The following is a 14,717-nucleotide window of genomic DNA, read 5'->3' as shown; positions in this document are numbered from 1 at the left end:
GTGTAATTCCTCTTCCATCACACTGTTTTTCTGCTTTCCAGCTCCCCTCAGTTACTGATATTTCAGATTTCATCTGTAAGTCAAAACCTTCTACTTGTCAGCTAGACCCCATTCCTACAGTTTTGGTTAAGGCATGCCTACCTTCTCTGCTTCCCCTCATATCTGCTATCATCTGCTCTTCACTTACCACTGGAACTGTTCCTGCTTCCCTCAAAATTGCCGCCATCACCCCAATATTAAAAAAAACTGGTCTAGATCCCAATAATTTTGAGAATTTTCGGCCTATTTCCAATCTACCATTCCTTTCTAAAATTCTTGAGAAAATAGTTGCCACACAACTCCACTCACATTTAACTAATAATAATCTGTATGAACATTTCCAGTCTGGTTTTCGCCCCTCCCGTAGCACTGAAATAGCACTTATAAAAATAACCAGTGATCTTCTTATGGCAGCTGACTCCGGTTTACTTTCCATTCTTATCCTCCTCGATCTGAGCGCTGCCTTCGACACTATTTCTCACTCCATTCTTCTCAGTAGGCTAGCCTCCATCGGTCTCTCCCATACTCCATTAGCCTGGTTTAAATCATACCTGTCTGATCGCACTCAGTTCATTCAACTCAAATTCTTTACTTCTCAGCCCTTTCCTTTGACCACTGGTGTGCCCCAGGGATCTGTCCTGGGGCCCCTTCTTTTCATTATCTACCTTCTACTGCTTGGACACATTCTTCGTAAATACAATATCCATTTTCACTGTTATGCCGATGACACCCAGCTTTATCTGTCCACTAAATCTGATTCTGCTCTTCCCCCATCCTCCCTCACCCTCTGCTTAGCTGAACTAAATTCATGGTTCTCTTCTAATTTTCTCAAGCTCAATAATAATAAATCCGAGCTCCTCTTGGTAGGCACTAAATCAACATTATCCAAAACCAACAGTTTCTCTATTACTATTAATAACTTGCCGGTCTTCGTTTCTTCCTCTGTGAAAAGTTTGGGTGTCATCCTCGACAGTACTCTATCTTTCAATTCACACATTAATAATGTCACTCGGTCTGCATATTTTCAATTGCGCAACATTAATCGTCTCCGTCCTTTTCTCACCCCACATGCCACTGCCATTCTTGTCCATAGCCTTGTTACTTCCCGGATTGATTATTGTAATTCACTTCTTTTTGGTCTTACTCAAAAATCCATCCACAAGCTTCAACGCGTCCAGAATTCTGCTGCCCGTATCATCACCAGGACCCCTTCTGTCCACCACATCACTCCTGTCCTGCAGCAGCTTCATTGGCTCCCGGTCAAATATCGTATCAATTTCAAAATACTCTTGTACACATTTAAAGCTATTCATCATCTCTCTCCTCCACATCTCTCTGATCTGGTTAACATCACCGCCCCATCTCGTTGTCTCAGATCTTCTTCTTCCCTTTCACTCTCCGTCCCCTCCCCCCGTCTTGTCACCATGGGGAGCAGGGCTTTCAGCTGCTCTGCTCCACGACTCTGGAATTCCCTACCTCCTGACTTAAGAAATATCTCTACCTTCTCTCTCTTTAAGTCCCAACTCAAAACCCACTTGTTCAAAATAGCTTATCCCACATAACCTCTCCATTCGACTATTTTAAATTTGTTTATGTCTTATGCTTTTATGATTGTGTAAACTCCTTGCTTTTATGTTGATTTTTACTCTGCTGTGTACAGTGACCTTGAGTGTTTTGAAAGGCGCTTTCAAATAAAATGTATTATTATTATTATTATTATTATTACAAAGTCACAAAGAAAAAACTACAAATTGACACCAAGATGACACTTTTTGTACCTAAATGAGCCAATCTAAACCACTCATCAGACAGTGCTATAATTTCCTGTGTACAGTTAGCACAGCAGGTATAGTTGAGCCCTACAGCAAATTATTTCACAGAAATCAAAATTAGTCAAAATTATTAGCGCTCCTGATGCTAATAGTCAATTTCGTATCCTTTTAGCTGTTGGTTTTTGTAGTTTTCAACAAGTGTCTCCTCTGAATAATCCCAGCCCATTCTTCTTTGGCAGATCTTTTGAGCTCCTCCAGCTGTATTGGTCTTCCAGGCTGGGCCTTGGTCTTAAATTCACCCCACACATTTTCAGTGGGATTCGAGTCAGGGCTTTGTGCAGGCCATTCAGTAATGGTCATTTAAGTCTTCTGGAGGTAGGTTTTCACCAGAAGTGAAGTAAGCGTGTTCTGTCATGTCAAGAGAAGGTTCTTGAGGTTTTCTTTCAAAATCTTCACATATCCTTCAAGGTTCCTTCCACCTTGAGAAGATTCCTGAATCCAGATGCACTAAAAAGAATCCTCACAGCATAATATTCCTTCCTCCGCGTTTCACAGTGGGGACATTGCGCTTTGGGTTGTATGCCTCTCCCTTCTTTTTCAAAACATAAATAGTGTCTCTGTGGCCAAAAAGCACTGCTTTTTTCAGTATGCATTTTTTCTCCAAGTGTCCTTTGCAAACTTCAGCCTGGCTTATACGTGTATCTTCATTGGTGGAGTTCTTCTTCATCTGCAACGTCACATTCCTGTGCAGGTTTAGGATTATTTGTCAGGTAGTTCATGACTTGACTAAGTCATTTACTGGTTTCTTGCCACTTGTTCTTGGGCCTTTACATCTGCACATTTCTCACCAGTTTTCTATCAGCATCTTTGAAATCTTGCTCTTCCTACCTCTGACAAGCTTGTCCTGTAATATGTGGCTGTCTCTGAATTTCTTGATGATACTTCTCATTCAAGTTCTTGACACTTGGAAACAATAATAACTATGTATATCCATCTTCTGCTTTGTGAGCATCAGCATTTCTTTTTTCAAGTCTAAATGGATTTCTTTTGTTTTTGGCATGATGTTTTCTCAAGTGACATCTCGAACCCTTGCTAAAGTTTTTATATTTTGTGTAAATTGGAAGATAACCCTCCATTTTGACTTGATTTTAAAAGATTGGGCCATCATAATGTTACATCACATCATTGCATAGAAGTGGTTTGTGCTCTGGCTCAATTAAAAAAAAAAGCCAGTTTCTCCCTTGTGTTGTTAAAAAAGCACTTGGAAATTTTTTTTTACATTTCAGCTAGCACTACTTAAATTTTCAGGAGTATGCATGCTGTCTGTAAATGTCAATCTACATATATTTGTGTGTAGTTTGGCTGTTTATTAGACTTAAACCAGAGTTCTGTTTATACAACCAGCCCCAGTTTATGAGTAAAGTTTATCCGAGTAGTCTTGAAAAGACATTGAGGAAAACAAACTACCTACAGAGATAAACAGTTTGCATCTCAGTGTCAGATTTTATCTACTACACAAATAATTGAATGCAGTTGTGGTTCCATGTGGAAGATGCCCGACTCCGGAACAAAGTAAAATTCACTTAAAACCAGGAACTGGACCCCTGCTGGTTGAGATAAAGATAAATTAAATGAAGGGAAACTCTGCTCCAGGCCTCTAGTTAGCCTTTTAAATCATCTGATCCTGGTTCCGCTCTAAATGAATCATTAGCAAATGCCCCACATGCAGATATTAGACCCGATCAACACACTAACAATGCATTCTTTGTCCTGTGCTGGACGTTTCTGATCTGGGAAAGACAAACACATGTTTTCCATGTGTGCACGTGCCAGCTGTTGACAGCTGAGTTCAGCACATTCACGGCTTTGTTTGTACTTCCAGTAGGACAATACTGCAGAGTGAGCTATTGATCCCAGCTGGCAAACCTGCCTCTTTGACTGTCAGTCTGTTTATGTGCATATTTAGCGTGACTTCTAATGTTGTATATGAGCATGTATACAAACTGTATACTAAGATGAATATATGACACGCATATAACACATAACATAACACTACATACAACATTTTGACTCATTAAATAATCAACGTAAATGAGTGCAATCAAATAATGATACAGTTGTCTGATGCAAAGTGTGTGTACATCTGTGGATCTTTTTTTAATTACTTTATGATAACTTTATATTTCAAAATAAAGATACACCTTATTATTACCTGTATTATTAAGCATTAAACAGTGCGATAGTAAAGATTAAATAATACAGAAAGTTACTGATTCATCTTAAATATGCTTCATTCTACAGCTGTTTGTTCCCTGGTAATAAATTTTACAACCAAAGATTTTACAAACAAAGATTTTACAACCTCAAAGCTCCAATCACTCTTTAATCACTTGGCTAGCTGTGGAAGTGAATTGGAAATTCTGGTGTGGGGGTGGGGGGTGGGAATGATACCAAACTCACTCTTTAACTGTGCACAAGAGATATTGGTTTGGCTGCTTGTATTCCTAAGACAGTGTTTTGTAAAAATTCTGAAAATGTTCTTTAGATTAGATGAAACTTTATCAATCCCTCAGGTGGGTTGCTCCGGGAAATTCAGTTTCCAGTAGCACAGCACCGACAGAAGTTGCATGTTACAGATACAATAAGGGGAATGAGAGTAAGGATATAAGCATAAAGATACCATATATACTCGTATACACATAGATAAATACAGAATATATAATAGGGATAAATAGGATTGCACATTTGAGTGAGTAAGCATTATAAAGTAGGACGAAAAGGAAAAACGTAAACCAAAGATAAGCTCTCTGAAGACACTCCTACAGAGAGAGAGAGCTTAGTCTGTGTCACCTGTTTTGCAGCTAAATACAGCTTAGTTTTATGAAGTCACTTGTCAAAGATTTCTCACGAGGGCTGCTATAGTTCCATTTAGACAGTTAATTGTCTTGGAAATGTGGTATATGAATGATCAGCACTGTAATATGAGTCTGGAACCGCAACACCTAAAACGTTCATGCTTCTTTTAAAGGTTAAACCAAACGTCCTCTGTAATTCTCATTTGATGAGTTTTATGTAGGAGTTGATATTTTTGATGTTAATGATCTAGCAGCCCGCTCTGCTCCTCTTGTGTTTAGAAGCAGAGCGCTTCTAAACACAAGAGTCTGATTTCATCACAACACTAGTGCAACTCAACAGTGCGTGACCACCCACACAAACAAATCTGCACACACACACACGCCTCCACTTTTCTCTGCAAGTATGGTCATGAATATCAGATAAGCAATTATATGGTAGACTTTACAACAAGACCTGGATGCCGGAGCAACTTTCGCATGGATAGATCTGCACACACACACACACACACACACACACACACACACACACACACACACACACACACACACACACACACACACACACACACAATTTGTCTTTCCCACGAGGCACTGACACCAACAGTCAGTTATTTATAGCAGTTCCTGTTCTACCTCTTTCAAGACTGTGTTATGATGATTTGGTCCTGCCAGGGATAAAACTATATATATATTTTGCACCAGAAAGGTGATTCTGTAAGAGCTATTAGCTATTATATTTAAGGATAGTGTGCAGTGTGTCCTTAAAAACTTTGAGGAAACTGGGCAAATGGAGGATAGCAGAAGATATGACAGACCTAAAAAGAAAACTGCAGCAGATCAACATCATCTAAAAGTCATGTCCACAAGAAATAAGTGGCAAAAATCCACCAGAGATGTGACACAAAAACATGAAAGATGCTGGACCTAGTCGGTCTTCAGGTGATCCATCTACTTTTCGCTGAAACATTATCATAAATGGGGTCAGTGGAAGGGTGGCTGTCAAGAGGCTGTAAAGGGAAATGTGGAAAAAACATTGAGGTCTGCCAAATTCACAGAAATTGGACTAGAATTCAGTAGCAACGGGTCTTATGCGGTGATGATTTTGGATGTCAGGAGAGAGGGTCAAGATTGAGCAAAACACTATGGAGGCTCGGACGTGGCTTGAGTTTGCCTTTCAGCCAAACATCTTATCATCTGTTGTCAGAGTAGATAGAACTGTAAATGCAGAAAAGTACCGTTAAATTTTTCTTCTTGAAAGCATCTGATTAACAATGAAAGTGATTCCAAACACATGCCAGTACAGTAAAAGCATACCTGGAAAGAAAAGCACACATAGGAACACCATCAGTCATGGACTGGTCTCCCCAGTCAGTATTATTAAAGCAGTGTGGGATCATCTTGACAGAAAGCAAAACAAAAGGTAGGCAATATCCAAAGAAGAGCTTTGAAAGTCCGTCAGGGAGCCCGGAGAAGTATTCCCAAAGACTATTCAAAGAAATTACAAGAAAATGTGCTTAAGAGAGTTCAGACAGTGTTAAAGAATAAAGGTGGCCATGCTCTGTTTTTGCCTTATTTACTGTTTGTTAATGTTTGTACCTATTTCCCAGTTTCCTAGAAAAATATAAAGAAGTGGAAGTGACTCAACGCTTTTCCACAGTAGTCTAAATTCAAATGGAATCCTCTACAGACTCTTAACAATCTACAGAAAGTGTATGATGAGTAAAAATTAAATTGTTACAAAGGCAAAAAAAGAGAAAAAATGTGTTTTGATTTAAACAACTGGGCATACATACATATTTGAATAAAACATACATAATATAATGTATTTAATTTCTTGTGCAGAATAAAAGTATTCCTTTTTTCCACTTTTGTGACTGAACTCTAGATAAACCTTTTCTGGTCATGTTGTGGAAAATGAGCATGCCCCAAAAGACCGCTTAATGACTCATATTTTAACAAATGTATACATTCAACATGTAAGTGAGGGGAATAGCCCAGTCAGTGCTGCAGTTTCTGAGGAATGCTTGTCTGTGGGATGAATTACAGCTACTGGTCAGCAGCTGCTTTTTAAAACCCACCTTCATCACCCACACACTACACACAAACACACAATAACAAGACCCACTAACAAGCAGACCATAGTGGTACACTGAGGGAGTTCTTGTTTAGATGAGCCGCCTGGCTTCCCAAAAACATCCAGGCCAAAACATGCTAAAACAAAAAGAAAGGATTTGTGTGGTCTATGATAAAAAACCTGGAAACTAAAATTGTTTATATAAATGTGACTGCATAAACAATCTACCTCCTAGCCTTCCTACTATATGTGTTTTTTGACTACTTTAGCCTAACTCTTTGCAGGAATGCCAAATAGCAGTAGTGAGAAAGAAACATGAAAGAGATGACCAAACAGTGCACAGACATCTAAAGACATATACCCACAAACTCTCAGGAAATTACCCAGTCTTGCTTTTGTTTCAGTTTATGTCCTAAAAGCTTGTTTATCTGCATTCATCTCTTTGCACTTAGTCCATTACCTGTGCTGAACCAGGCTATATAATGGAAAGGGAGCTCTTCCAATATATTTACAAGGTACCATAGCAAACGTTTCATTCACTATGCAGGTAAAAGTGTATGTTTAAAAGCTTCCGTACATGTTTGTGGGATGTGTGAATTGTTTAGATGAGGGGGGAGCTGAACATTTCTGAGACATCCCTGAAGAATGCTCTCAGAACCTGTATATAGCCTTCTGGGGGCTTCAGGGACTTCGGTGGCTTTAGGAAGACTAAAAGAGGGAGAGTTAAACTCCTTTGCATAATGACTTCCAGACTATCGCGTGTTGCTTCTCTTTTATGCTGCATACCCCTGTCAGGGTCCATCATTGAGTTTATCCCTCTGCGAGACAAACGTTTTATGGCACAGATTTGGGGTTTGACTGATTTATGTCTCAGACAAAACTGCTTGGCTTACTAGAAAATAAAGAGCAAGACCGTACAGATACATCAGATACATTCAGAAAATTTTATTGTTAAAGTTTTTCATGGTGGATCAAGAAAACAGAGAAACGGAATGTGTGTGTGTATATATATATATATATATATATATATATTCAATCTAATTTCTACTACATGCTTGAAGATCATAACTTTATTTTTCCAGGAGATGGGAACAAATCCCGCTTTTTGCCCTATGGCAGCTGGGATAGGCTCCAGCCAGCCTGCAACGCTGAATCAGATAAAACCTCAAGAAAATGGATCGATAGATGAGATAAGATGAGGTTGTGCAATTACAAAAATTGTTATTTTGTGAACCTTACCCCATCTCCCTCCCATAGTTCAAAAAACTTATTGTGTAGAGAAAAACACTCTCCAGTGCTCACATTTTCCAAATACATATTCTTTTTTTTTTCCTATAATCTGATTATAATGATGTTTCTCCGGCTTACATGCAGAGTGTACAGAACCTGCTTCCTTTCCGATGAGTAAGTCAGCATTTTGTCAGTCAAAGTCAGCACTTAGAGTAAAAAGGGCCAGCTGAGTTTTGGGTATTGTGGCGGATCAGCCCCTGCCAAGAGTAACAACCCATTCTTATTGCACCATTCCCCAGGAGGGATGAAACTTTTCAAATTTAAGTAAGTTCCAGTAAAGTCAAATATATTTCCCAAACGATTTTTCCCCCCCAAAAATGTGCTTCATACGTATATGCAAAAATGGAAAATGCTCACACTCACTGGAAATTTTTGGAAACCACTCAGTAGCTAGACCCCAACACTCAGGCCACTTTAGGTCCATTGCAGGCTTCTAGTGAGATGTAATGATATAACTGAATCTCCACTCTCTCTACATTGAAAAGCTAACTCATTTACAGGTGTGCTAATGTTTGCCCTCTGGGTTGTTTTGGTTAGCTCTTTCAGATGGTTCTGCTGATTTTGGTGACATCATGTCTGCTCCGGTTTAAAACTCTGAGACTGCAGACAGACACAATAATTTCAGTTCTGCTTCTAAGCGTTTATTCATAGAGAAACACTAGAAAGTACCTAAATATAACTGGCTGAATGAGATATCTGATTGGGACAATTCAAACATTTTTCTTTCTCTTTCACTTCTGCCTGACTCTATTGCTGTCATTCTCCCAGAAATCTGCCGTACTTTCTTCAACTGGCTATAGTTTTAAGGCACACGCAGTTTTTTGGACTCAAGTGAGCAGTTTGGTTTTGCATGAAATCCGAAGAACACCTATAGGGGCCTGCTGTCTTACTCTCTGCACAAGCTACTCTTTGAAAGTTTGCCATCCTCCCTCTGCTCCTTGATTGCTTGAGCACATTTTTGAGGGAGCATGTTTTTCTATGATTCTCTGTGCTGTTACCAGTCAAGCACCCTTCTAAATGAGAACAAAGTGCTCTGGATGTCAGTATAACCTGACAGCCAGCAGCAGTGCTACAAATCCAGGGTCATTCAAAACTATGCTTTTGTGGATTTAATGGACTCATAATTTACACATTGGAGATGATCTGACCACCTTGCTCACTCGGAACATTTTGAATGCCAAGCTGTGAGTCAAGTTTAATTGTGTAGTCCTGAGCCACAAAGACGATCTCGTAAGACTGTGTATTACTCACGTTCTGAGTGTAATGTATCCATTTTTTAAGTTAATGGAACTTAAAAAATGAGATGAAGACAATAATCATGTTAATAACGAATGAAACAAATACTCAAACACAGGAGAGGCAACACAGCCAACTGGGTCATGGAACAGTACAAGAAGAGCCAGCCAGCGTCTGTTAATCTGCCTTTCTCATTTGTGTCTTTTATTGCTGTGGGAACTTATGAAACAGCAGACAGAAGGGAGGTTTCCAGTCCTTGTGCGGTATTAAGTGTGCAACCAACGGCCGTCTGTGGACTAAGAGTTGTTCTCTCTAGAGAAACAACCTCTTGGGTCATGTTTGTAAAGGTTTACTTGGTCTTCCCCCAGACGATGACTGCTTTGTTCATGTAATAAACTAACTTACTTTTTTGTGGATATTTTTGCATAAGCTTTTTGACCACAAATTCACTTTTATCATTGTTTTTTTCATTAACAGAAACTTTATTTTAATGAAAAAAGGAAGCAGATTATTTACTGGCAGAAACATGATCGGTTTTGTTGGGCTTTTTTCTTGTTTATTTCTTTTTGTCATGTTTTCTTCACAGTGTGGGCCCAGATCATGATCCTAGGCACACAAAAATACAGTTTACATGAAAGATTTATACTAAAAATAGATGCAGCAGAGCGTTAAATACTTTTAAAAATAATTTTAATGTTGATTATTCTTCTTACTTTTGAGTATAAATGATTAGCTAAATAGCCTAAAATACTTCTAAAAAGTAGCTGCCTTGCTCTGCAAATATCCTCTGGCCTTTGGAAAAGTTTGCTCTTCATTTGGCCAACTGCTAAAATTTGAAATTGTTTAATTTTTTTTAATATTAAAAGTATAACCATATTTTCTCTGTGGTTTCTAAAGTCATAAAAAGATAAATTAAAATAAGAGCTAATGTGTTTTATTGCACATCCATGCTATTAAAAAAGATCTCTTTTTATTTTTCCCAACAAAATACAAGTTTGAGTCAAATTTCCCATTAATGTCAGTGCAATATATATTGAGTCATATAACATGCATCTTGAAGGGAGTCTCTTTAAAATATTATCCACTAGAGCCTGGTAGGTCAAGGAAGGCCTCACCCACGTGCCCTTCCTCTTGTATTTCACAACCATAATAGGTTACGACCTGTTGGTGCATCTGCCTAAGCTGCCTGTTCTTTCATTGGAAAGAGCTGTGTCAATATTAGTGAAGTTGTAATTCACTGATATGTTGAATGGTTAGATAATGCTTCCATGACAGGAGGATTTGAGGAGTCAAATGAGGTGTGTGCTAACGCATATGCTTCAGTGCATTCACTTGCAAACGCACTTACATGCTTGTACAGTACCCACAATAAAGGAGGGGGAAGGACAGAGAAAGACAGAAATGTACAGAAAGTTATATAGCAACGAAACACTGTGTGTATTTAACGTGTGACCTCTGTGGTTTCTCGGGATTATTCCTAAATTTGTATTGTTGAAAGATAGATAGAATAATCAGAAATTAAAACATCATTGTTAAAAGTAAAAGTACCACAGGTTTGTAGTGGAGACTTTTTAATAAGAGTTAGTGTAAAAAAAAAAAAAATAAGTTAAAGAAAATAAAAACAAGAGCGAAATTGTTCAAAAGAATAGTGCATACGACAATATCAATTACTCAAAAAAGTTAAAGAAACTCTTTGAAAACACATCAGATCTCAATGGAAGAAGAAAAAAAAACACTGGTTATTTATATTGATGTTGACTGGGCAATGAGTGCAGCATCAAACTGACCGAAACATGATGTCCCAGAGGTGTTCTATTGGATTTGTTTATTCTATTGGATATTGGGGCCAGTAAATGGTATCACTTCACTGCCTGCATATTCTAGTCCATGAGGACATGCACTAGGAGGAAACCAGGACCCACTGCACCAGCATAAGGTCAGACAGTAGGTTCAAGGATGTCATCCCGATACTTAATGACAGTCAGGGTGCTGCTGCCTAGCCTGTAGAGGTCCATCTGTTTCTGATTATTTGATAGAGAGGTTTACACCAGTGCCCTGCAGGATATCATTTTGTTGTGCTTTGACAGTGTTCATCCTGTTCCTCCTTGCACAAAGGAGCAGATATCCGTCCTGCTGATGTGTTAAGGACCTTCTACAGCCCCGTCCAGCTCTCCTGGAGTAACTGCCTGTCTCCTGTAATCTCCTCCACACTCTTGAGACTGTGCTGGGAGACACAGCAAACTTTCTAGGGTTGATTTCATTAACACAACAGCAGCTAATTAACAACTGATTAAAAACCTCCTCTGCTACTTAACTGACCTTATAAAAATCCCAGAAGTTTAACTGATTTCATGCTATTCACTGAATAAAAAGTGTTCCTTTATTTCTTTTTATTTATATGATTTACCAGAGTTATTCATTTATTTGCAGCTTTAATACTGCCCATTCCCAAATTTCTAGGGTTATTTCCAGTTTTTCCTGTTATCCTCAAGTGTATTGGTTAATTTTGGGTTGTCTAAATTAATATGAGTTCTTCTAACTGCTTCTTCTGATGTACTTTATTGACTAATCACTGATTCTCATGCTGAACAGTATTTAGTCTGGCACTTCCTTTAACCTTTATTGATTTATTGCTGTTCTTTTCAGTAAAACACCTTGAGGCCACTTTTTGTTTTCATTGGTATCATTCGCAGACTTGGACAGAATGGTCTGCACAGTTGAAAGACACCCAGCCTTAATGGGTTGGACTTGTTGTTGACCTTAAATGACCCGTAGTTATAAAAATGGTGTTTGTCTACCAGATAGCCAGACCTGTCCAGGGTGTAACTCTCATGGGACTTTTGCTGACCTGGACAAGATAAGTGGGTATCAAAGATAAAAAGGTCCACATTGTGTCAGCAAAGCTGTCAATAACACAGCAGTCAAGCTAACTTTGCAACGCATTCCTGTGAATTTTTTTTAAGGGTATCTGGTGTCAAACGCCATCCATTTGGGAATCCTAGCTCCTAAAAACAAATGTTAGGGATTACTTCCAAATACTATTTGACATCTACGCATTACCCCTCCTGTCCTGAGGGGGCTCATTTGGTTTGTGTTGATAGACAGCTTGTGTAATCCAATCCTCAGGTACTGCAGCCTGTCCAGAGTCATTACTTTGCGCTGAAGTACACACAATGCTGCTTTTTAATGTAAATTTGTAGTGATTTGCCGGACATCATACGTTGTAGAAAAAACTAAAAAAACTCACAGACACATTTGTTTTCTCTGTTTCTTACAGGATTGTTTAATCTCCCACCAGGGTGAAATCACTGGCACAAAGCCTCGATTCACTGTCGAGCTCTTGAGCTCGGCTGATGACGAGTGATTACAGCTGCTGAAACCCAAAACTTGCTCTGTGTGTGTTCACTTTCAATCACTCTGCCACACACGTACGTACCAGAGATAAGGCATACAGCACACAAAAAGAGCCCACACACTCAAGTGCTATGCTTTCTCTCTAAAAGCATCCATACACAATAAGAAAGCTTCTGTCACCTTATGGCCTTTCTGATGCACAACTTACAGGCTTGAGCCTAGTAGAGGATGAACTTTGATGTTAAGAAACATGTGGAAAAGCTTGATCTCAAATAAATGAATAGATCAGAGTAGATGAGTGGCTTGTTGTGGTCATTTTGTCATCATGTGATATATTGGCATCGATTCCACACGGAACCAGAAAACATATTTTGAGGAAATGTTTCCGCACAGTGTCTTCAAGAACGTAAATCAAAAAGGAATGACATAATCTTCATACTCTCAGATGGATTTCTGTTGGACAGTATGACATGCCAAGCATTCACTTCCTCTCATGTAATTGCTGAATCAGTTTTACAGTCTGTTTTTTTAAGGAACAAACTGTATGTTGAGGTATGAAAATTATGGTTTGTTTTTCATTGCTGAAGCATGACAGCATGGGGAAATTGCTGTCATTATTTCCTAGCAATAAAAGAGTCCTGTTATGTCATCGGCAAGTTTCAATCTGTATTGTTATCCTGTAAACAGTCAGATAAGCTGTTTCATGTGTGTTTTAATTGGAAATGTAATCGAGAGCATCTTCTGTGTGCTAAATCCAGCACATTGTGAAGCAGGTGAAGACCAACACCTGTTGACCAAAAAACAAGAAAACAGTTTTATAGGTGGCACAAATCTTGTTAGTTTCTAAAACAAAGCATGTCAGTCCTGGGCACAGGTTAGATATTTCTACTAAGTATGACTGGCTCAACTAATGAACCATTACTCCTTCTCAAAGAATTCAAAATATGTTGCAACCGGTAAGGCTGTATATTAGCATGACAACATAAACAGTCAAACTCATGTGTCATTTCATAACAATGATAGTCTAATATAGTTTATATTTCTTATTTAATACTTCTTTTTTTTTCAAAATGTGCCACTGTTTGTTTTTCATTGTTAGCACAGCATGTGAGGCTGGCATGACTGTAATATTATTATGCTTGCACAAGAAAACAATAAAATAACAATTAAAGTTTTGACTCTTGAATGTTGCATAAGGGGTTTCTGGGAGACAGAGTGAGTGTGCACTAATTCCTGCTATGAATGCAGAAAATAACTTGGTGAAGGGACCTGAGGCTGTGAAAGCAGGTTTGTTTTTCCATCCATTGAACACTGCTGTCACCAAGTGGACCTTAGTGAACAGTGCATCAATGTTGTTAAAAAGCTGAAGTTGAAAGTTTACATACACTCATTTTTCCTTCCCAGGGAGTGATTTGCAGCATACACCTTTAATGACTTAAAAAAATCCAACTTGTCAAGCAAGTGGTACCTCACCCAGATGCTTTTGGTAGCTATTAAGAAGCTTCTGCCATAATTGGGTATTTGACTAACTTTTTTGGCAGAATTGGCAAAGTTCTTTAAATGAGTTGGTTTCCTAGTACAGAACTGGGTTGAGGCTGGTGCTGGGGATCATTGTCCTGTTTGAACTGTGTCCAAGTTTCAACCATCTAGCTCTTCAATTTGGATGTAGTTCTACTTCTTCTCACTTTGTAATATACCAGGACCACTGGCAGCCTAAGATCATGAAGCTACTATCACCATGCTTAAAAGCTGCTACAGTGTTCTTAGATTTAAAAGTCTCACCTTTACACCTTCAAACTCTTGTCACTGTGGCCCAATAGTTTAATCTTTGTCTCATCTGACTCTAAAACTAAAGAAGTTACAATGAGTAGTGAGAGCAGCGGAGAGGATCGTGGGTACTTCTCTTCCCTCCCTCCAGGACATCTACTGCACCTGCCTCTGCATTACAGGTGACTCCACTCATCCATCCAACAGCTTCTTCAGTTTGCTGCCATCAGGAAGGAGACTGAAGAGCCTCCAGGCTAGAACCAGCAGACTGAGAGACAGCTTCGTCCATCAGGCTGTCAGGATGCTGATTTCACTCCATGCTCTCACACA

Source organism: Oreochromis niloticus, linkage group LG10, assembly GCF_001858045.2.
Source record: "Oreochromis niloticus isolate F11D_XX linkage group LG10, O_niloticus_UMD_NMBU, whole genome shotgun sequence".
Taxonomy (NCBI): Eukaryota; Metazoa; Chordata; class Actinopteri; order Cichliformes; family Cichlidae; genus Oreochromis; species Oreochromis niloticus.
The sequence above is the reverse complement of the archived record's forward strand: the minus strand, read 5'-3'. Positions refer to the sequence as shown.